At 39.8% G+C, this 22,081-nt stretch overlaps 1 protein-coding gene across 3 annotated transcripts in view; it reads left to right on the top strand.

Moving 5' to 3' along the window:
• Window positions 1–20,380: 20,380 nt before the first annotated feature.
• GARRE1 (granule associated Rac and RHOG effector 1) overlaps window positions 20,381–22,081 on the top strand; it is a 126,793-nt gene continuing 125,092 nt past the window's right edge. Inside the window, exon 1 of one of the 3 annotated variants that reach the window (XM_001365190.4) lies at window positions 20,381–20,451. The gene's annotated coding sequence lies outside the window, so the exon portion shown is untranslated. Of the gene's footprint in view, window positions 21,123–22,081 lie in introns of all 3 variants that reach the window. The other 2 variants (XM_016422822.2, XM_056822450.1) reach the window with 2 other exon arrangements.

The following is a 22,081-nucleotide window of genomic DNA, read 5'->3' as shown; positions in this document are numbered from 1 at the left end:
AAGTACCAAAGTTTGACTGTTTTAAACTATCTGAAAGCCGTGATCAAAGAAATAACCTAGACATAATATTTTAAGAAATTATCAAGGAAAACTGCCCTGATATCTTAGATACAGAAGGAACTAATAGGTACAATAGAAATTGAAAGAATGTACCCATCACCTAATGAAAGGGATCCCAAAATGAAAACTAGAAAACCAAATTTCAGAACTCCCAGAACAAAGTGTGTAGTTAGAATTCTTTCCTCAAAGTCCCTCTTACCCAGCCTCCTCAACCACATTTCAAGAAGAGAGAGGGCAGTGCCACACCAAAACTTTTATCCTCTGTCCATTCACACAGTGTTCACACAGCGTAAGCATGCAAATAGGATGCTATGTAAGATGGACTTTGGGAAGAGAATTCTATCTACACAATCCCCCGCTGTGATTCTTTGGGAGACGAGCATGTTTAAATCTTCCAGATTTACATGTCTAGTCTCCCCAATGAATCATTTCACATAACCAACTTATATCTCTAAAGATCTCTTACTAGAGGTGTATACAATATTGCACTTTCTAAGGGGAAATTACAATAATTCAGGGATAAGAGGGAAATAAAAGAGAAAGATAACAAAACCAATGATTGCTAGGTATTGACAAAAAGCCAACTGGGGGCAATCCCCTTTGGCATAAGAGTGTACATTCAGAGTAAATGTGTTCAATCCCCCTCAGTTCAATTCACTACATTCCAAAGTTCATTCTGGACCTTATGATGCAGTGTGTGGTTTCAGCAGGCATCTTTATGGCACCTTCTCCAAATAGTTCACTTTCTCAGTTCGGGGAGTTGAGTTTCTTTTCCTGCAATTACTCTCAAAAAAAATTTTTTTTTAATCTTGAATACTACAAAAATTATACAAAAGGAAAATACTTCAAGTAGACAGAAAAATAATTCAAATATTGTGGAAACACAAGTGGTATTACACAAAATCCAGCAGCTTCCCACTTAATGGAAGATTTGGAACACATTATTCTGGAAAGCAAAATAACTAGACCAATCAAAAATAACTTACCCAGCAAAACTGAGTGTAATTCTTCAGAAGAAAAATTTTGATATTCAATGAAATAGAGGATTTTCAAGCATTCCTAACAAAAAGACCAGAGCTAAATGGAAAATGCAATATTTAAACAGAAAACTTAAGAGAAGCAAAAAAAAAGTAAACAACAAAGAGTAATGATAAGGGACTAAATAAACTTAAGTTGTTTACATTCCTATATGCGAAAATGATATGTATAACTCCTAAGAACTTCATCATTATTAGGGCAATTTAAAAAGTTTACATAGACAGAGGGCATGGGTATGTCAATTACATTGGAATAATCTCCAAAAAAATGAAGTGATGAGAAAGAGGGTTGTTCTGGGAGAAGGGAAAGGTAGAATGGGAATTTTTTCTTGTATAAAAGAGACACACAAGGAAGAGCTTTTAAAATAGGGGGGAGGGTGGTGGGCAGTGCTTGAAACTCACTCTCATCAATTGATTCAAAGAGGGAAGAATATACTTATACACCCAGCTATATATAGAAATATAGCTTACAAACTGTGAATACCTTAGACCAAGCAATGTCATTACTATTCCTCAAGGAATCCAGGGAAAGAGGAAAAGAACTTTTATATTCCAAAATATTTATATCAGCTTACTTTGTGGCTGCAAATAATACAAAACTGAAAGGATGTCCATCAACTGGGGAATGGCTAAACAAAATTGTGGTATATTATTGTGATGGAATACTACTATACTATAAGAAATGATAAGCAGATTAATTTTAAAAAACTAGGAAAGAACTACATATGATAATGAAGAATGAAACTAGTAGAACCAAGAGAACATTATATAAGGCTATCGATTTAATATTTGAAAAACAACTTCTCCAGAGAATGAACTGAGAAATGGAAACATGATGTTTGCCAAACGATACCTTGTATGGTGTGGGGAGGAGAGGGAGAGATTGAGATATTGGGAAATAAATTCAAGGAAGGAAGGAAAAAAATGTAACTTAGTGGGACAGGATAGGTGGTTCAATGGAGAGAGAGCCAGACCTAGAGATGGGAGGAGTTGAGTTCAAATCTGACCTCAGAAACTTCCTAGTTGTGTGAGCCTGGGCAAGTCACTAAACCCCAATTACTTGGCCCTTACCACCCTTCTGCCTTGGACCTGATACTTAATAAAGGTTTAAAAAAATGAAATATAACTCACCCATAGGGAAATAGGAGGGAAAGGAAATAAAGAAGTGGGAGTGATGATAAAAGGGGAGGGCATATTAAGGAAGACCAGGGTTAGAAGTAACTTTTGATGAGGGACAGGAGAGAGAGACAGAGACAAATAAAGAGACAGAGACAGAGATAGAGAAACAGAAAGAGAGAGACAGAGAGAGAGATGGAATAGCGAGAAATGTACAGTTACTAATCATAACTGAGTGTGATGAGCTCACCAATAAATTTAAAGCAGAGAAACCAGAATTCAACAATATGTTGTTTACAAGAGACACACTGATGCAGAAAGATACATATGGTTAAAATAATAGGCTAAATCAGAATCTAATATGCTTCAGCTAAAACAAAAGAGACAGGAATAGCAATCATGATCTTAAAGCAAAATTAAAAATAGACCCAACTAAAAGAGAAATTAGATAAACTAAATTATGCTAAAAATACCATAGACAATAAAGTAATATTAACAATTTTTGCAGAAAGTTTCTCTGATAAAGGCTTCTTTTGTCAAATATATATTTTCTAAAACAGACTCAAATTTATGAAAATAAGACCCATTCCCCAATTCATAAATGGCAAAAGGATATAAGCAGACAGTTTTCAGAAGAAGAAATCAAATCTATATCTATAGTCATATGAAAAAAATTCTCTAAATCACTATTGATTAGAAATTAAAACAACTCCTTATACCTATCAGAAATAACAAATGCTGGAGAGGATGAGAGAAAAATTGGTATAAGATGAACTGATGGTAGAGTTCTGAACTAGACCAGCCAATCTGGAGAACAATTCGAAATTCTGTCCAAAAGACTATAAAACTATGACCTTTGACCTAGCAATACTGATACTAGGTCTATATCACAAAGAGATCAAAGGAAAAGGAAAAGGACCTATATATACAAAATTATTTATAGCAGCTCTTTTTGTAGTGGCAAAGATTTGGAAATTGAGGGGATGTTCAGCAGTTGTGGAATAGTTGAACAAATTGTGGCATATGACTGCAATGTGACTATTATGATATAAAAATTTATAAGGGACGTAGTTTCAGAAAAACACAGCAAGAACTATATGAACTGATTCAAAGTGAAGTAAGACCTGGGAGATCATTGTACACAATAACAACAATAGTGTAATGATGATCAACTGTGAAATCTTGGCTACTTTGATCCAATACAATGATCCAAGACAATACCAAAGGACTCATGATGATAAAATGTTATCTACCTCCAGAAAGAGAACTGATAAACTCTAAGGGCAAATTAAAGTATAATTTTATATTTTTTCTTGCTTTTTAAAAACTATCACTAATTTAGAAATATATTTTGCATGATTTCACATGTATGATTGATATTATATTGTCTTCTAGGTGGGTATGTAAGAATAGAGGGATAAGGGATAAGGGAACATGCAAAATTGTCTCTAAAAGGGAGAGAGAAGTTAGCCATGAATCCTGGTAAAAGATTCTAGAAGGAGAAGGCAGTGCAGAGGAGGGTTTTGGGAAGTTAACTGATTTAACTGTCACTACACAATGGTCCTGTCCCTGTGCTAGAAGGGAGAACAGCTGCTCCTTCCACTCCTGTAACCTGACTAGTTTTGTGGAGAAACTTGGAGGGTTTGGGCTTGGAAGATACTTAGGAGGAGATCTGGGTTTCCCTGCAGTGCTGTGGACAATTTGGCTGTGATAATTTGGCAAAGGTAAACCAAAGGGTTTAACATTTGGGACTTTGGGTTTTTTACCTAAGAAGCCAACCCCAGGCTTGGAAAGGACTCAGTCCACTTGTGAGTTCATTCTCACTAGCCCTTTTAGGGACAATTACGGTTAGTGGACTAACAATCTGAGATACTTAGTATAGATAGTCAGATGGTTTGGGGGGTTAGATAAGATCAGGGAACTGAAAAGAAGAGTTGTAGATGATCAGAAGAGCTCTCTCCAGAAAGAGAAGTAGAAAGTGGGTGGAGATAGAGCTCTGTAGAGTCAGGGACATATTGAATCTTAACTATCAGTTCCCTAACCTTAATAAGCAAAATAAACGTGTGTTTTCATATAGTCTCAAGGGGTTTTGCACTTCACTGGCCCTGGGAAGGTCCCTAGGTGGGTTTTTCATCACCAATCCATCTGGGTCCTTCTCTATCCACAAATCTCCTTTTGGAGATACATTTCTTTTTCAGGTTTGGGATGGGGTAAGAGGGAGAGAGAATTTGGAATTCAAAATTTAAAAGGCAAAGGATGTTTTTTAAAAAATTATTATTATTTTTTAATTTAGTCAATTTAGAACATTATTCCTTGGTTACAAGAATCATATTCTTTCCCTCCCTCCTCTCCCCCCCTTTCCCATAGCCGATGTTCAATTTCACTGGGTATTACATATGTCCTTGATCAGAACCTATTTCCATGTTGTTGATGTTTGCACTAGGATGTTCATTTAGAATCTACATTCCCAATCATATCCCCCTCGACCCTTGCAATTAAGCAGTTATTTTTCTTAGGTGTTTCTACTCCCACAGTTTTTCCTCTGAATGTGGATAGCGGTCTTTCTCATAGATCCCTCCAAGTTGTTCAGGATCACTGTATTGCCACTAATGGAGAAATCCATTACATTCAATTGTACCACAGTCTCTGTATCAGTCTCTGTGTATAATGTTCTCCTGGCTCTGCTCCTTTCACTCTGCATCAATTCCTGGAGGTCATTCCAGTTCACATGGAATTCCTCCAGCTTATTATTCCTTTGAGCACAATAGTATTCCATCACCAACATATACCACAATTTGTTCAGCCATTTCCCAATTGAAGGGAATCCCCTCATTTTCCAAATTTTTGCCACCACAAAGAGCGCAGCTATGAATATTCTTGTACATGTCTTTTTCCTTATTCTCTCTTTGGGGTACAAACCCAGCAGTGCTATGGCTGGATCATAGGGCAGTCTTTTATCACCCTTTGGGCATAGTTCCAAATTGCCCTCCAGAATGGTTGGATCAATTCACAACTCCAATTTTGCCACATCCCTGTCATGTTAGCCAATCTTCTAGGTGTGAGGTGATACCTCAGAGTTGTTTTGATTTGCATCTCTGATTATAAGAGATTTAGAATACTTTTTCATGTGCTTATTAATAGTTTTGATTTCTTTTAACTGAAAATTACCTATTGTGAATTTTAAAACTATTCCACCCTAATCAGACTGTACTTTAGAAGATCCGATTTAGCTATTTCCTGATTAGTAACAATGGAGATACTTGGTTTAACAGAATCAAGTCTTGGGAACTCTACATTTCTCCACCCTACTCAGTTTAACAAGGTCAGGAATGTCTGCTCCATTCTCAAAGATTTAATTATCTGAGAAAATGGCCTTAAACAGACATGTGCAGAAAACAGTGGACAGACCCCTGGGCTGTCCTAAGTCAGGCTAAGCTATCATTAGTACAGATGAGACATAGGAAAGTGACATAAAACCATCTATATAAGGCACGTTACTGGCTCTCTTCGCTCTCTTTCCCTGGAGAGGCAACTCTGGCTGGCAGCGTGCTAGACGTTCTGATATCTTGGAGTGGTGGTAGTTATTTGTCTGGATTTGGCAGTGAGTTTGCCCTTGAGCTGATTCAGGTTCAGGCATCTTGGCTGAGCCCTTTTGGAGTTCAGGCTGATTCCTTCCTCCTTCACACTCCAAAACCTTACTTTCTAGATCTCCTAATCTTCCCACACGGTACTAACCAGGCAGGAGAAATCCTACTCCCTTTCCTTCTTCCTTCTTCTTAATCTCCTCCACTTTATCAATTAAATTTTCCAGCTGACTTGGGTATTTTATTATTTGGGATTTTCCCTGGTGACCAATTAAATTTAGAGTTTAAGTAACAACACTGAAATTAGCCTTGACATTATTCATGTCCCTTGCCCATTTATCAATTGGAGAATGGCTTGATTTTTTTTACAATTTATTTAGCTCTTTATAAATTTGAGTAATTAGACCTTTGTCAGAGGTTTTTGGTATGAAGATTGTTTCCTAATTTGTTGCTTCCCTTCTAATTTTGGTTGCATTGGCTTTGTTTGTATAAAACCTTTTAAATTTGATGTAATCAAATTATTTATTTTACATTTTGTGATTTTTTCCCCCCCTAACTCTTGCTTGGACTTAAAGTCTTTCCTTTCCCAAAGATCTGACATGTATACTATTCTGTGTTCACCTAATTTACTTACAGTTTCCTTCTTTATATTCAAGTCATTCACCCATTCTGAGTTTATTTTGGTGTAGGGTGTGAGATGTTGATCCAAACCTAATCTCTCCCATACTGTCTTCCAATTTTCCCAGCAGTTTTTATCAAATAAAGTGGATTTTGGTCCCCCAAACTGGGATCTTTGGGCTTATCATAGATTGTATTGCAGAGGTCACTTAACTCCAAGTTTATTACACTGATCCTCCTTTCTGTCTCTTAGCCAGTACCATACTGTTTTGATGACCACTGCTTTATAGTATAGTTTGAGATCTGGAACTGCAAGGCAACCTTCCTTTGCATTTTTTTTTCATTATTTTCCTGGATATCCTTGATCTTTTGTTCTTCCAAATGAACTTTGTTATGGTTTTTTCTAGTTCAGTAAAAAAGTTTTTTGGTAGTTCAATGGGTATGGCACTAAATAAGTAAATTATTTTGGGTAGGATTGTCATTTTTATTATGTTAGCTTGTCCTACCCATGAACGATTGATGTTTTTCCAATTGTTTACATCTATTTTTAATTGTGTGGGGAGTGTTTTGTAGTTGTGTTCATATAGTTCCTGTGTTTGTCTCGGCAGATAGATTCCTAAGTATTTTATATTGTCTAGGGTGACTTTAAATGGAATTTCTCTTTCTAATTCTTGCTGCTGGGATAGGAAAAGAATGTTTTAAAAAATGAGGTTTTTTTTTTCATTAAATAAAATCAATAAATAAAAATAAAGACAACACATAAAAGACTCACACGATAGACCAAAACATACTATATTTCATTTTCTTTCTTTTTCTTTTTTGTTCAAAGTCTCTTCCAAAAAATGTTTTACATTATTGCACATGTAAAATCTATATCAGATTGCTTGCTGTTGTGGGCATTTAATACTAATCTGTATCCTTTTTTTGGCACCTAAAACAACCATAGAATTTTAAAGGGGAAAAAGTTTAATCTTGAAATTGAAGTTATAACATGCTTCTTCACCCACCCACCCCACTTTTGAATAAATGTAGAGACAAAGTCTTTGTTTATCTGTAAATAAACCTCTTAAGATAGAGTAGCAGAGAAAAGTGGATATGAGCACTTTGGCTATTCTAAAGATCTGGTGTCCAGAAGACCTGTCTCTTAGTACAGAGTGAGGTCAGAGTGCTCCAATGAAAGAGGCTTGGGAAAAGGATGTCATGAAGAGCATAAATTGGAGCAAAGGGAGGAAGTAGACTGGTGGGAAGGGGTAAGGAAGGCTGTCAGCCATGCATTCTCTTTCTCTGGCCTGTTTTCTATTATTTCACAAATAATTTTAAATTCAAATATGGCCTCTAGAGAATATTAACCCTAACACCATCTCAGGGAGCAGTGAGGGGAGAAAAGGAGTGAGACAGACAATTTAATTCAAAATTTTATTTTAAAGGGTTAAAATCTTTTTATACACAATTGAGGGGGGGGAAACATATTTTTAAAAAAAGACTCATATGAGCTGATGCAGAATGAGTTAAACAAAATCAAGAAAACAATACAAAATATTTAGGGCTTTGTTAATGAAAGGATCAAAAACTGAATCTAAACTTGATCCTGAGAACAGGTGAAAAATTGAACCAGAACAATGTTTATACTGTCATACTCCATTGATATATTGCTTAGTTTTGCTCAATTTATTTTTTCTCTTTTATTTTTAGTCTCTGTTAATATTGATGGTGCACCATGAAAAAAGGGATATATTTAGAAATTAAAGTAAAAAATAAAGATACCAATAGACATTTTCTTTACAAAAAGATAAAATTATCCAAAGTAGAATGGGCTGCCTTAGAAGGAGTGGCTTCACCTCCTTTGGGGTTCTCTAGCAGAGGCTTATCAGAGAATTTTATTCAGATATTGATTAAATTATATCAGTTAGGCGGTACAGTAAATATAGCACTGGTCTCGATGTCAGAAATATAAGATCCAGGATCCAAAGAAGGAAGTACATGGAATGCTACATGGTCCTCTGCCTGTGATGGGCAGAAAGGAGAGAACACAGGCTGGGAAAGAAAAGTCAATGGAATGGGGAGGAGAGGATACCACTGTAGGAAGGATAGGACTCTAGAGAGGGAAAGAGAGAATCCTGCTAGCGGATAGTAAAATAACACTGATGATGAGTATGCTTATCTATATATCTTGCACTGTGCATTGCACATAGTAAAAGCTTAATAAATTTTGAGCTGGTTGAAAATTGCTGGTGGTTGGATGGAATAGGATAGCTGTTAGAGGGAACTGATAGCAGGAAGGCCAGAAAGCTGATGGAATGCCAAAGGAAAAAAAGTATGAGTCAGAGCATAGACATAAAAAAAGGGGAGGAGACATAAAGGTATGGAAGGAGGCCTTAGAGGGATGCTTCAATTCTCCCATTGGGTAGCACAGCCAGAATCAGAACTTTGCCTGCCGGGCTCCAGGTAATACTGGGAAGCAGCTGGAGGCACAGCCTGAATAAGGAGATTTGGAAAAGGTGAGAACAGCAAAGAAAGAATAGTCAACTCAGTGAAAGTAAAAGATGCAAAAGGAGAATAAAAGTCCACTGTGTAGATAGTCCCTTTCTTTTTCCCAGTGGGCAAAGTTTCTGGTTCCTGACTTACCTTGTGGCTCCTTTCCATCATCACCCCAACTTCTCATTTCTGAGCCTCTCCCTACTTCCGTTCTCCAGCCTGGTTGGCCCATGACTCTGGGCTCTGGCCTCTGTTTGCACCCACAGAAACAAGTTGTCTGGCCAGAAAGTCTGGCCAACACTTTTCCAGAGCAGCTCCCAGACCATGAGGTAGGTAGGAATGTGATGCTTTAAGCCAGCTTCCACCTCCCATCCTGAGGATCACAGCCATCCCATCCCTTCTACAAATAATCCTCAGGAGGCACAGCCAAGACTACTCTTCCAGACTGAATCTCATCACCCTAGAAGAGGGGGAGATTGCTTTCTCCCACTCTCTGCCACCCCCTTTTGACTTCCCTATTTCCTTCACCTATAAAAGGGTTAGGTTGGATTAGACAAGCAATAAATTCCCTTCAAATTCAACCCGTACCTTTCCTTCCTCCTCTTTTCCCTCCCCCTAAGTCCCCTCCACTTCTCCCTTCGTTCCCTCCTCCAAAAACAAATACTAGACATTCCACCCCCAAGATGTAGCCTTAGGGGCCTTTCCCAAAAAAAAAGACAGGGATCTGAGGCAAAACCTCTTTGTACCACTTCCCCACTCCCATTCCTCCTCTCTCCCCCAAGTTTTCTAATCTTATTCAAAATGTCCCTTAATGTGATGTTTACTTGGCTTTTCTAAATGAAGGTAAAAATCAGTCCCTACAAATCTCCCTATAAACCCTCAAAAGTTTTTTAATTTTCCAGAATCTGGTGTCTTTGTGACTGAGAGCACAATGCATTTCTCTCACTTCCTCCTTCCATTTTAGCATGGATTTTTGCCTGAGACCTCTCTGTATCTGTAACTTAATTCTACATCTTTTTCACTCTGAGTCTTTCAGAAGTACACACTGGGGAGCCCAAAAGGGTCATCCCTCCTTTCTTCTTGCTCAAATACTGTCACCCCTCATTTCCAAAGAGTTCCTGACACTTTGGAGGTGAGATCTCTAGCAGCTGGAGGACTGAGAAAGGCCTCTTTCCTGCAGAAGGTGGGATTTGAATTAATTCTTGAACTATGGTAGGTATTCTAAGAGGTAAGTAGGGAGGGCATTCCAGGCTTGGGAAGTCAGACAATAAAAGGCATGGAGATAGGAGATAGTTTGTCATACATGACTATGAAAAATGTCAAGAGCATCCAAATAATTTCACACAATAAGGTGTGCTCCCAGGCAGAGAAGGAATGAGATAGACTAAAGGGTGAATCAAACCGGTACCCATCTCTTCTTTTTTTTTTTAAGCCCTTACCTTTCCATCTTAGAATCAATACTATGTATTGGTTCTAAGGCAGAAGAGGGCTAGGCAATGGGAATTGTGACTTGCCCAGAGTCACATAGCTAGGAAATGTCAGAAATCAAATTTGAATCCAGGCCTGGCTCTCCATCCACTGAGCCACCAGCTGCCTCCTACCCATCTCTTCTGATCCTGTTTCCTCAAAGGACTTTTTATTTAATGAGGACTAAATAAAATGAAAATTATAATTCATTGAGCACAGTGCCTGACACAAAATAGATATTTAATAAATGTTTGTTCCCTTCTAAGGCCTCTTTACCATAACTATAATAATATTGGAATCCAAAAATCTCTTTAAGAGGCAGATGCCAATGTTTTTCTGATAACAGAGCCCCACATCTGCATTATGTGTTCACCTGTATACTGAGAGAGCAGAGTCAGCAGAATCAATAAGGTCAATTTCAGAGTCAAGCTCAGGAATTAGAATCAGAGGACTTGGGTTTGGATCCCAGTTTAGCTACTTACAACCTCTGTGACTCTTGGCAACTGACAAACTTTATGGTCCTCAACTTCATCATCTGTATAACGGAGAATTTGATTAGATAATGTCTTTGGTATTATTTAACACATTTGTACCTAAGTTAACAGTTTGTTGTATCAGGAAGGGCTCATTCCATGGTGTGGAAAAGCAGAGATCATGGTCCAACAGTATCTATTCATAAGCTAGAGTAAGGAGAAAAGGATCATCAGTTAATCCAAGGCTCCTAGAAAAATAAATTTAGTTTTTTCTTTTTTTTAATAAAAAAAAATTTTAACCCTTACCTTCCATCCCGGAATTAATACTGTGTATTAGTTCCAAGGCAGAAGAGTGGTAAGGGCTAGGCAATGGGGGTTAAGTGACTTGCCCAGGGTCACACAGCTGGGAAGTGTCTGAGGCCAGACTTGAACCCAGGACCTCCCATCTCTAGGCCTGGCTCTCAATCCACTGAGCTACCCAGCTGCCCCCTTAATGAAAAAATTTTTAAGTAAAATTTATCCTCAGATATCCTAACTCCTCCTTCCCCTCCTTGCACCTTTGAAGGTAGCACCCCACAAAAAGATATGCACATATAAATTGTCTTTCATGGAATGAATGTTGTATTTTGTCAAAGGTCTTTTCTGGATCTATATATATAATCGTGATTTTTGTTATTTTTGTTGTTAACAAATCAATTTTATGATAGTTTTCCTTACACACACACACACACACACACACACACACACACACACACACATACACACACACACATATAAACCATCCATGTATTTCTGGTATAAATCTTTATTTGATCACAATGTATAGTATTTTGTGATATGTTGTTGTAGTCTCAGCTAGTATTTTACTTGGGATTTTTGCAGCAATATTCATTAATAAAATTAGTCTATTAGATCAGTTTTTCTAATTTTGGGTGGGTTTTGATGCTGGGAAATGTTTGCCTGAATTTCAAAAGGCTCTGTTCTACTAGGCCCTCCACATTTCTCTCTCTACACTCTTGGTGTCCTCATCAACTCCTATTGGTTTAATGATCATATTTATGGTGATGACATATGATGCTGGCATGTATATATGTATGCATTTTACAAATTTATATGTATTGTATATAAAAAGTAACCAATCTTGTGTCATTAATTGCCTATTGGACATTGCAAACTGAATGTCTCCAATATATCTGAAATTTAATATGAACAAAATTGATCTAATTATCTTCCCCGCACCCCCACCCAACACACACTCTCCCAAATTTCCCTATGGATGTAGCCAATTCCAATTGCCTAGGTTCATATCCTTGGTATCGTCCTCAATTCCTCAGTTTTCCTTAACCTATATATCTAATTAGCTGCCAGATGTTGCCATTTCTTCCTCCCCAATATCACCCACTTCTGACAGACATTTCTCTCTGCTCACATAGCTACCCCCTTAGTTCAGGCCCTCACATTTTGCCTAGATTATTACAATAATCTCTTAATTGGTTTGGCTGCCTCAAGTCTGTCCTGATTTCATTCTCCACACTACTACCAGAGTGATTTTCCTTAAGCACAGATATCACTTCCCCATTCAATAAACTCCAGTGGCTTCTCGTTGCCCCTAAAATAAAATATCAACTTCTGTAAATCATATCACCTCCACTTTGCTCATCAGCCTCACCTCCCCACTGGAACTTTGTACTCAATACCTAAAAGCTCTCCCTATTTCCAGCTTGCCTTCCTGTGTTATAAAGAAGCAACTAGGTGTCACAGTAGATGCAGAGCTAGACCTGGATTTAGGAAAACTTGAGTTCAAATCCAAACCTGAGACTCTTACTAGCTGTGTGATTCTGGACAAATATTTAACTTTTTGCTTGCCTCAATTTCTTTGTAAAATTGGAATAATAATAGTATTTATATCTTCAGGCTATTTTGAGGATAAAATGTAATATTTGTAAAGTACTTGAGGGCAGGAACTGCATCCCAGATAAATTCCACTTATAGCCTATAAAGCTCTAATGTTCCTTATCCTTATTCTTACAGATGACTCTTGGGTCCCAGAGATTATATCTCCCCAGAATTCCAGAGGTACCTCTGAATCTCTAGGGAGGGGAAGGGAATTAAGTTCATAGTTTCACCCAGTTCTTAGAGAGCATAGTCCCTCCAAATTTCAAGATTAAATCTCTGCCTTTGTTTAAGTTCCAAGCATCCTGACTTCTCAGGGCTTCCTTGATAGCAATAAATCTGGCCTGGAATGCTGTCAAGTTGCCATAGCTAGATTTAGATTCTAGGTCTGGGGATACCACTTAGTTGCTCACCTGTGCTTATAACTGAAAAGGACAAATAAAAACCGAAACCTGAGATAGTAAATCTATGGCATATGTGCCAAAAGGGGCATGTAAAGCCCTCTCTGTGGGCATGCCTGTAGTCACCTGCCATATCCCCTTACTAGAAAGCCAGAGGGACTTGGGGTAGAGCAGTTCCTGGCCCCCTCTCCATGCACCTGAGGACATTCCTCACTTCCTCACCCCTCTGCCCAGCAGCCCAATGACAGCACTTCCTCTCCCCACCCCCCACTTGGGGTAAGGCATTGGTGGTGGTGGTGGGGTTCACATGCTGTGTGAGGAATCAGCACAGACAGCAACCTGTTGAATCTGATTCCTGTAAAGGTGATTCTTTAGGTGGGATTGGAGAGGAGCTAGGTTTGAGGGGAACATAACTTACAGTGTGGCACATTGCTGGAGGGGAGCAGAGCTGGAGTGGTCTCTGGCCAGGGCATGGTGTGGCACTTGGTATGTGTATAGGGGGTGGGCACCAAACTCAGTCTAGGGGATGGTGTGGGGGCAGGGTCCAGCACTCTATCTCTAAAAGGTTCACCATCACCGCCCTAAACCAATTTTTCAGGGCTATACTATAGGGCCTTTAGGGAGAGGTGGGAAGGTAGTCCTTTTCTTTACCCAGTTCAGTTCATGGTGCCAGGGCTGTGTGCCCTCATGTCTTCAGACATAGACTATTTTTAAAAATCCTTATCTTCTATCTTGGAATTGATAATAAGTATTGATTCCAAGGTAGAAAAGTGGGGAGGGTAAGGCAATTGGGATTAAGTAATTTTCTCAGGATCACACAACTAGGAAAGATTTGAACCTAGGTCTTCAGGTCTTTTGCCTGGCACTCTCTATTCACTGAGTCACCTAATTGCCCCTATACATAGATTATTGCAACAGTTTGCAATTTGGTCTGCCTGCCATAAGTCTCTCTCCACTCAAGTCCATTTCCTTTTAACTGTCCAAGTAATTTTCCTAAAGCACAGATCCAACCATTTCACATACACATACTCTCCATAAACTCCAGTGGCTCCCTATCACTTCTATAATCATATAAAAATCTTCTGTTTGGCATTCAATACCCTTCATAACCTAGTTCTCCATGCCTTTGTAGACTTCTTATACCTTACTCCTCCATCATGTACTCATTGATTCAGTAATTCTGTCCACATTATTCCTTTAAAAAATACTCCATCTCTTGATTCTGGGCATTTTCTCTAGTTTTCCCCACTGTCTGAAATATTCTCCTTCTTCATCTCTGCTGCCAAGCTTTTCTGGACTTCAAGTCCCAGGTAAAATTCCACCTTCTACAGGAAGCTTTAACCAATCCTTAATTCTAAAGGGCATTTAGATGGTACAATGGACAGTGTACCTGTAGACATAAAGTTTCATCTTTTTGAGTTCAAACCTGGCCTCAGATAATTACTAGCTTGTCCCTGGGTAAGTCACTTAATTCTGTTTGTCTCAGTTTTTTTCATCTGTGAAATGAGCTGGAGAAGGAAATGATAAACCACTCCAGTATCTTTGCCAAGAAAACCCCAAATGGGTCACAAAGAATTAGAGATGCCTGAAAAATAACTGAACAAATTAACTTAATTCTAGTGCCTTTCTTTTATTATTTCATTTAATCTCATATGTAGGTTGTTTGTACATATTTATTTGTATGTTGTTCCCCATTAAATTGTGAGTTCCTCCAGGGAAGGGACTGTCTTTTATCTACTTTTGTAATATCAGTGCTCACGACAATGCCTGGCACACAGTAGTTGTTTATTGATTGACTATGGGTAACTAAATCTCTTTTTTTAAACTTTTCCCTTCTATCAACTAAGTATCAGTGGTCCTAATGTAGAAAAGCAGTAAGGAGTAGTTGAGTGGGGTTTAAGTGCCTAACCCTGGGTCACACAGCTAGGAAGTATCTGAAACCAAATTTGAACTCAGGACCTCCTCCCAACTTTAGACTTGGTGATCTATCCATTGTGCTACCTATTTGCCTTGTAAATAGGACTTTTTCTGGACACAACTGGAAATAAAGAATGAGATTGTTTCAGTTTGGTAATTTTTAAAGTAGATGCCTAGTCCAGGGGGCAGCTGGGTAGCTCAGTGGATTAAGAGCCAGGCCTAGAGATGGGAGGTCCTAGGTTCAAATTTGAACTCAGAAACTTCCCAGCTGTGCGACCCTGGGCAAGTCACTTGACCCCCATTGCCTAGCCCTTACCACTCTTCTGCCTTGGAACCAATATACAGTATTGATTTCAAGACGGAAGGTAAGGGTTAAAAAAAAAAAAAACCTATTCCAGCTATGTAGCCAACTGAAAGAATACTACCCACATAGAAGACAAAAACATATCTTCCAGAAGCTGATCTTGGTACCTATGTATTAGGTGATCTGGGCATGAGCAAGGTAGAGCCCCATTACACTGGGCACAAAGGGTACCAAGAAAACACTTTCTAAATGATGTCATTTCACTTCAAGGAGTACCTTTCAAAGACTTTTTACACCTACTCTGAAATCTGTGATTGATATGGATAGTATCTTATTATTTATACTGGGGTGATATGACTTAGTTTATCTATCACCTTATCCTTATACCTACTTGCATGTTATATTCACAGTACTTAGAATAGTGAATTCCCAATAAATGCTTCTCTCTCTCTCTCATCTATCTTTTAAACTCCTTTACAACCTTGCTTTAAACCCATCTTTCCAGGTTCATCATACATTACTCCCCTCCTATATACTCTGGGATTAAGACAAAGCTAGTCTTTCTGTTTCATATAAAACACTCTCTGTCTCTCATTTCCTTGCCTTTGTACTGGACATCTCCTTCACCCAGAATTCCTCCTTCCTACCTCTGCATCATAGATTCCATTTCTTCCTTCAGGTAGTAGTTCATGTACCACCTTCTAAATGAGATCCTTTTTGATTCCCTTAACTTCAAGTATCCTCCTTTTTAAACTATGGTGGATTTATTCTGTATATAACATATATGTGTCCTCGTTTTCTCCGATTAAAACATCAGCTTCTTATCAACATGGATTATTTCATTTATTGTATTTGTATCTCCAATACCTGGCACAATGCCTTGCACATAATAGCTGCTTAAAAAATCCTTGTTGGTTGATAGGAGCCCCTTTACCATTATGTGTCACTGCTTTTATTCATCTAAAAACTGAGGGTGTCCAAACAAGTAGGAATGTTCTTTCCTCAGAGAATATCCTGAAATCACTTTTACTTCCTTTTCAGAAACAATTTGGCATTACTATCACTGAGGCCCCAAGGCCTCTGGTTATGACTACACTGTGTGTTCCTGTTTTCTACTATGTACTTATCCAACCACAGCTGTTTTTGAGGGCAATGAGAACAGGAATGTAGAGGATCTGGTTGTACTGGTTGATCTGGAATGAATGGCATCATTCAATTCAAATAAGGATTTATGTGGAAAAAATACACAAATGAAATAATCTCTGCCCTCAGGGAGCTTACATTTTACTGGGGATAAAAAATCTGTACCCAGAGAATTAATTATTTAATATATATGTAAAATAAATATAAAGTAATTTCTGAGGGTATGGAGGAGTTTTAAGGATTCCAATAAGCAGGAATGAGGAGGCAGTAGAGGATGGGAGAAGGGGAGGTGAGAGCAGTGATTGAGCTCTGGAGAACACCAGCTTCTGAAAATGTGTTGACCTTTGAGTTCAAAATTCTAGGAGTTTCCCATGTTGAGAAAGCAGCCCTAAGGAATGCACAACCAGGACTCATTGGGATGGCTCTGAATGAGGACAATATTGTGATCTTGGATTACGGAGCAAAAAGGAAGACCCTTATGACCTTAGAGCAAAAGAAGTAACCCCTGTTAAAGAAGTGGCCTTTACTTTAAATGTGCAAATTTAGTGAGCAGGAACATGGCCAAGTATAAACCAGGTTACACAGATACATATCATGATGAAACCAATGGGGTTGTTCCAGTCCTGACTACACCACACCCAATTGTGTCATATCTAACCATCTTTCACCTGTTGATTTCATACTCAGTAGTTATTTATCCTGATAGTCATTCTTCCTTAGAGAAAGGGGACTGGGACAGCTGATCTCTAAAGATGTAATAGGGACAATTTAGTGGTTTTTTTATGTTGTACTTGATCTAACAGTGGCCATTCTTTTCTGTGAGGAGGAGAATCAATTGTTTGATAGTCCAGTTTGCATGGTAAGACCAGGTTAGGCACATAACTCTAGTAGCACCAGGACTGAAGGGCCTTGAGGATTTTTCTGGAACCCATTATTAAAGTTCCAAGCTAAGAATGTCTTGTCCACTGAAACTCTGGGGCTCCTCTTCCTCCTCCTCCCTGCTTATTCAGAAATGAGCTTATCTTTCCCTCTAGTTTCACAGAGCTCATTATCTTTGTTTCCATTATTATAATTTTCCTTCTACATTCACCACTGTCATCCTGTTTGCCCTTCAACTAGGTGGAAAGTGTTGGATTTGGAGTCAGGAAAATCTGGATTAAAATCCTGCTTCAGCTACTTCCTTAGCTGTGTGACACAAAACAAGTCACAACCTCAGCTACAGTTTCCTCAGCTGTAAAATGGGGATAATAATAACATCTATTAGACAGGGTTGTTTTGAGGATCAAAGGAGGCAGCTAGGTGGTTTAGTGAATAGAGCCTTGGGCCAGGAGTCTGGACCACCTAAATTCAAATCCACACTGAGACACTCACTAGTTGTGTGACCCTAGGCAAATCATTTAACATTTGTTTGCCTAATCTGCTAGAAAAGGAAATGGCAAACCACTCCAGTATCTTTGACAAGAAAACCCCATACAAGATCACAAAAATAAAAAAGGAACAAAAGAATACTTTGCAAACCTTAAAATGCTATACAAATGCTAGCTATTAACATTTTTCAACTAACCTTCATGTACTGTGGTCTCCAGTCCTTCACACATCTTAATCATCTTCCACTGAATGAGTTCTCAATGTTCTTCCTCATAGTGATTATGAACCCAGAACTGGATTCAATACTCCATATGTGGTTGACTGGGTCATACAAAGGAAAGCAGGAAATGTTTTGGGAATTGGGTTCTAATTTCAACTCTTTTTCTGGACTATCATTAAATCAATAATACCATTGCTTTACAAAAGACTGTCAATTGACTACTGTATTCATAAATCTGCCATCCTTGTGATTCCCCAGAACAAAACTTTATTCCCTGGCTACCAAGACACCTATAAATGTTGTCTTTTAATGTTAGACACAAGGTCCTTAAGAACAAGGATTGTCTCTCTTTTTTTCTTTGTATCACTGACACTTCGCACGGTGCCTGGAGCACAGTGTTGTTCATTCTTTATTCTGAATGGAACCATCATGGGGTAAAGTCTTGAATCATGCATGAATTGGATTTAAGTGAGGTAGAATTGCACAGTCATCAGCCTTACTTTCTTCTAGAGTCATCCAAGTTCAGTGGAAAGAAAAAAAGTCAAGCTGACTGGTAATAGCTCAAGATGCAATGGATGACTTTGTATCTTTGATGTATGACCAAGTTCTAAGTGTTCCACAGCACCTGCTTCAGGATGCCTTCATGGCCATTGGAACAAAATGAACAAATTGTTCTTATCCACCCATTCCACCAGGGATTTGGGTTAGACATTCCCCTAACTCACCAAAGGCCTGTCAGTTACCCATAACCTAGTTAATTATTCCTTCTGCCAAGATGGTTTTACTGAGATGTGGTAGCTATGCATTCTACAGTTTTCTGGAGCCACAGGTGAATTGGGTGAATTTGGTGGCAGACACAAAAGATAGATAAGCAGTCTTGCAAAAGGTTTAACACAAGAGGTGTGTTCAGGGAGGACTTGGATACAGTAAAGGTTTAATAAATATTCATTTATTTATTCATTTTCACTCTCTCATCCTATAAATGTAATCAATTAGTAAGTCCTCTCAACTCTACAGCTACATCTTGCATCCTTTCCCTTTTGTCTACTCAGTGTCCACCAGACCTCAGTTTAGGCCCTCATGACCTCTATGGCCTATTGCAACAGCAGCTTGATTGGTTTCCCTGTTTCCTTGACTCAAATGTCTCCCTGCTCCAATTTAATGGCTTTATATGGCTGCCAAAGTGATTTTCTTAAGGTGAGTCTAATCATGTCACCTACTCAGTAATAGTAACTCAGTAACAGTTCCCTGTTACCTTTAGAACCAAATATAAATTTCTTTATTTCAAATATATCTTTATTTCAAATATTTGGCATTTATTTGGCATTTAAAACCTTTCTCAACCTGGTCCCTATTTATTTTCCCAGTCTTCATACACATTACTGCCTTTGGTGTACACTATGATACAATCAAATTAACCTGATCAATCCTCCTACGTGGATTTTTATCTCCATTGCCTTTGCATTGGCTGTGACCCCAAGCATGGAATGCACTTTTCTCTCCCCTCTGGTTCTCAGAATACTTATTTTCCTTTAAGGATCATGCAAGCACTACCTTCTACATAAAGTCTTTCCTGCTCTCTCCAGTTTTTCCTCCTTTCTCTCGAGAGACTACCACTAGACAAAATAGATAAAAGGTAATATTTTGTATGTACCTATATATAGTCAAGTTGCACTTATATACATGTCTCCTCTGGATTGATTTTAAGCTCCTTGAAAGGGATTTTCGCTTGTATCTAAGTCGGCTCTTTTCAATGAATGCTCATTTATCGATTGAGTGTTAGTGTGTGTTTAACTTGCAGTATGCTGGAGATGGAACCCAGAGCTTGTAGTTAGATTCGGCCTCAGAACTCAGGATGTAAATCCTTTTTCTTAGGGCTCAGTTTCCCCTTTTGTAAGATGAGGGACGGGATGAAGTTTGATTTACATCTCAGACTCAGGAATGAGACCTAACGTTCTAGCCTTTCAAGTCCGGGGCCCGCGAGGTGACAGGGGAATCCCCCAGGCGGACCCTCAGGGACTTTGCTCCCAGGAACCCCTGCCCCGCCCCGCCCCTAATCTGCTTTTCCAGCCAGCTAAGACCCCCATCACCGCAGCCTAGACATTCTAGCAGTGAACCCCTCCCACCTAGGGGCACCGCCTCCAGGCAGCTCACTTCTCCTTGCCATCCCCTCTACCCTCCATAGCCCTCCATCCCCCGCGGTCCCGGCCTCAGTCCCGCCCCTTCTTGCACTACGGTCAGCCTTCCAGTCTATCAGTCAGTCAGCCTCAGGGCCGCCAGCAGCCGCAAGGGGGGGGCGGGACTGGGCGCATGACGTCATTTCCGGTGTACACAGACTGGCCGTCGCGGGCGCGGGGGGCGAGGACGCGTCGCAGGTGAGGAGCTGAGTCTCCGGGCAGGGTTGGGAATTGGGTAGGGGTCGAGCCTTGGGTTTTGGCCGGGTGGGACGTCTTTTTTGCGGTCCGTCGGTCCCTGTCTTCGAGGAGGGGAGGTCTGAGGCAGTGGTATGCGCTGCTCAGTGCTCTTGTCTTCTCCTCGGGGCCGGGGCCGCGGGGGGCGGCGGGAAAGGACGGAAGCCGGGAGGAGCTGTGAGGCTCGGATTGTGGAGCCGATCTCGGGGCTGTTGTGAGCACCCTCCACCCCCACCCCCTCCAGAGGAGCTGGGGTCGGGGAAGCCGGGGACTGCAGCGCTGGGCCGAGACGGATCCAAAGCCACTGAGCCTCCTGCTGACACCTGTCACTGCACCCGACGGTCAGGCGGAGGAACAGGGGTGGAGGCCAGCAGCACCGAGGCGCCCCGGGATCCCGGGTGTGGAGGATACTTTGGGAACGGTGTGGGCGTTAGATTGGGGGCACAGAAGCTATTCGCACTGTTTTTGCTAAGAGTTTCTCTAGAGAAGAGGAGACAGCATTCGTTCCTCCTGGTTTTGTGCTCTCTCAGTCTACCATCTCTTCCTTGGCTTGGTCTGTCCCCAGACCCTCCTCGTCTATCAGGGACGGGGATGATTGAGGATTGTTGGGTACGGGCTTATCGCCTCCATGCCAGGTTAGTATATAAACATTGTGTATCACCAGAGCTCTGGGTCAGAAATGTATGTAAATCTTGCTTATGACTCATATCTTCTCAAATCTGAGCTTAACCAGGTTTCACGTAGGTTCCCTCCCTCCCTCTCCCGAAGTTGGCCAAGGAGGAAAGCCCCTAATCTTTCCAAAGTAGTTGTATTCCCTGGAACGCCGAATTAGAGCTTTCAGAGCTGCAGGTTATTCAGTATTTCTTTGCATGCACTAGTTAATAGGCATGTTTCCCAGGGAATCCCATAGAACTGTGCTGCCCCTGTGTTTGATCGATGATTTGGAGAACTCCGTGTGCCCGAAAGAGAGCTGTTTTTCTTCTATTTTGTGGTTTTCATCCTCTTCCCACCCTATCCCCCAATAAACAAAAATAAGCAAAGCAAAACAAAAAAAACTTTATACTTGGAGTGGTCATCTTTTATATGGTTTTGCTGGTCAAAATAGGAATGATGCCAGTTGGGGGATGGGTAGGGTTCCAAGTACCCTGCTACCCTGGTTCTCTCCCCCATGTCTCTTACAGTATTTAGATTATTTCCTTAACAGTCAACTTTTTTCACTTTATCATCTATACCTCTTAACCTATTTATCTTTCTGTTTATCATTTTCTAGTACACATCCTGAGACTTTTCCTTTTGCACCTCAAAGGGAACGTGCTTTTCCTGTTTCATTTAGGCGTGTTCAAACGTGTCATGTGCTGGTCCATGTAGTGATTGCATTTTTCTATACTGCCCTTTCTATGGTGACTGAGAGCACCAACTTGCACTGTAGAAAGTCTGGTCTGCTGGTGTTTAGCGTGTACTAGGATGTAGTCCCTGTGTATGAAACAGAAAGCCTGAGTATAACATTCACAATTTTAGCAGGGAGGAGTCTTTTAAAAGGCACTGGCAGATGAATGACTATTCTAAGAAAAGGGTAATTGAATTTGTGTCTCTT

Source organism: Monodelphis domestica, chromosome 1 (assembly GCF_027887165.1).
Source record: "Monodelphis domestica isolate mMonDom1 chromosome 1, mMonDom1.pri, whole genome shotgun sequence".
In the NCBI taxonomy this organism is placed as follows: domain Eukaryota; kingdom Metazoa; phylum Chordata; class Mammalia; order Didelphimorphia; family Didelphidae; genus Monodelphis; species Monodelphis domestica.
Note: the sequence above shows the minus strand (reverse complement) of the source record. Positions and strands in the feature narration are given on the sequence as shown.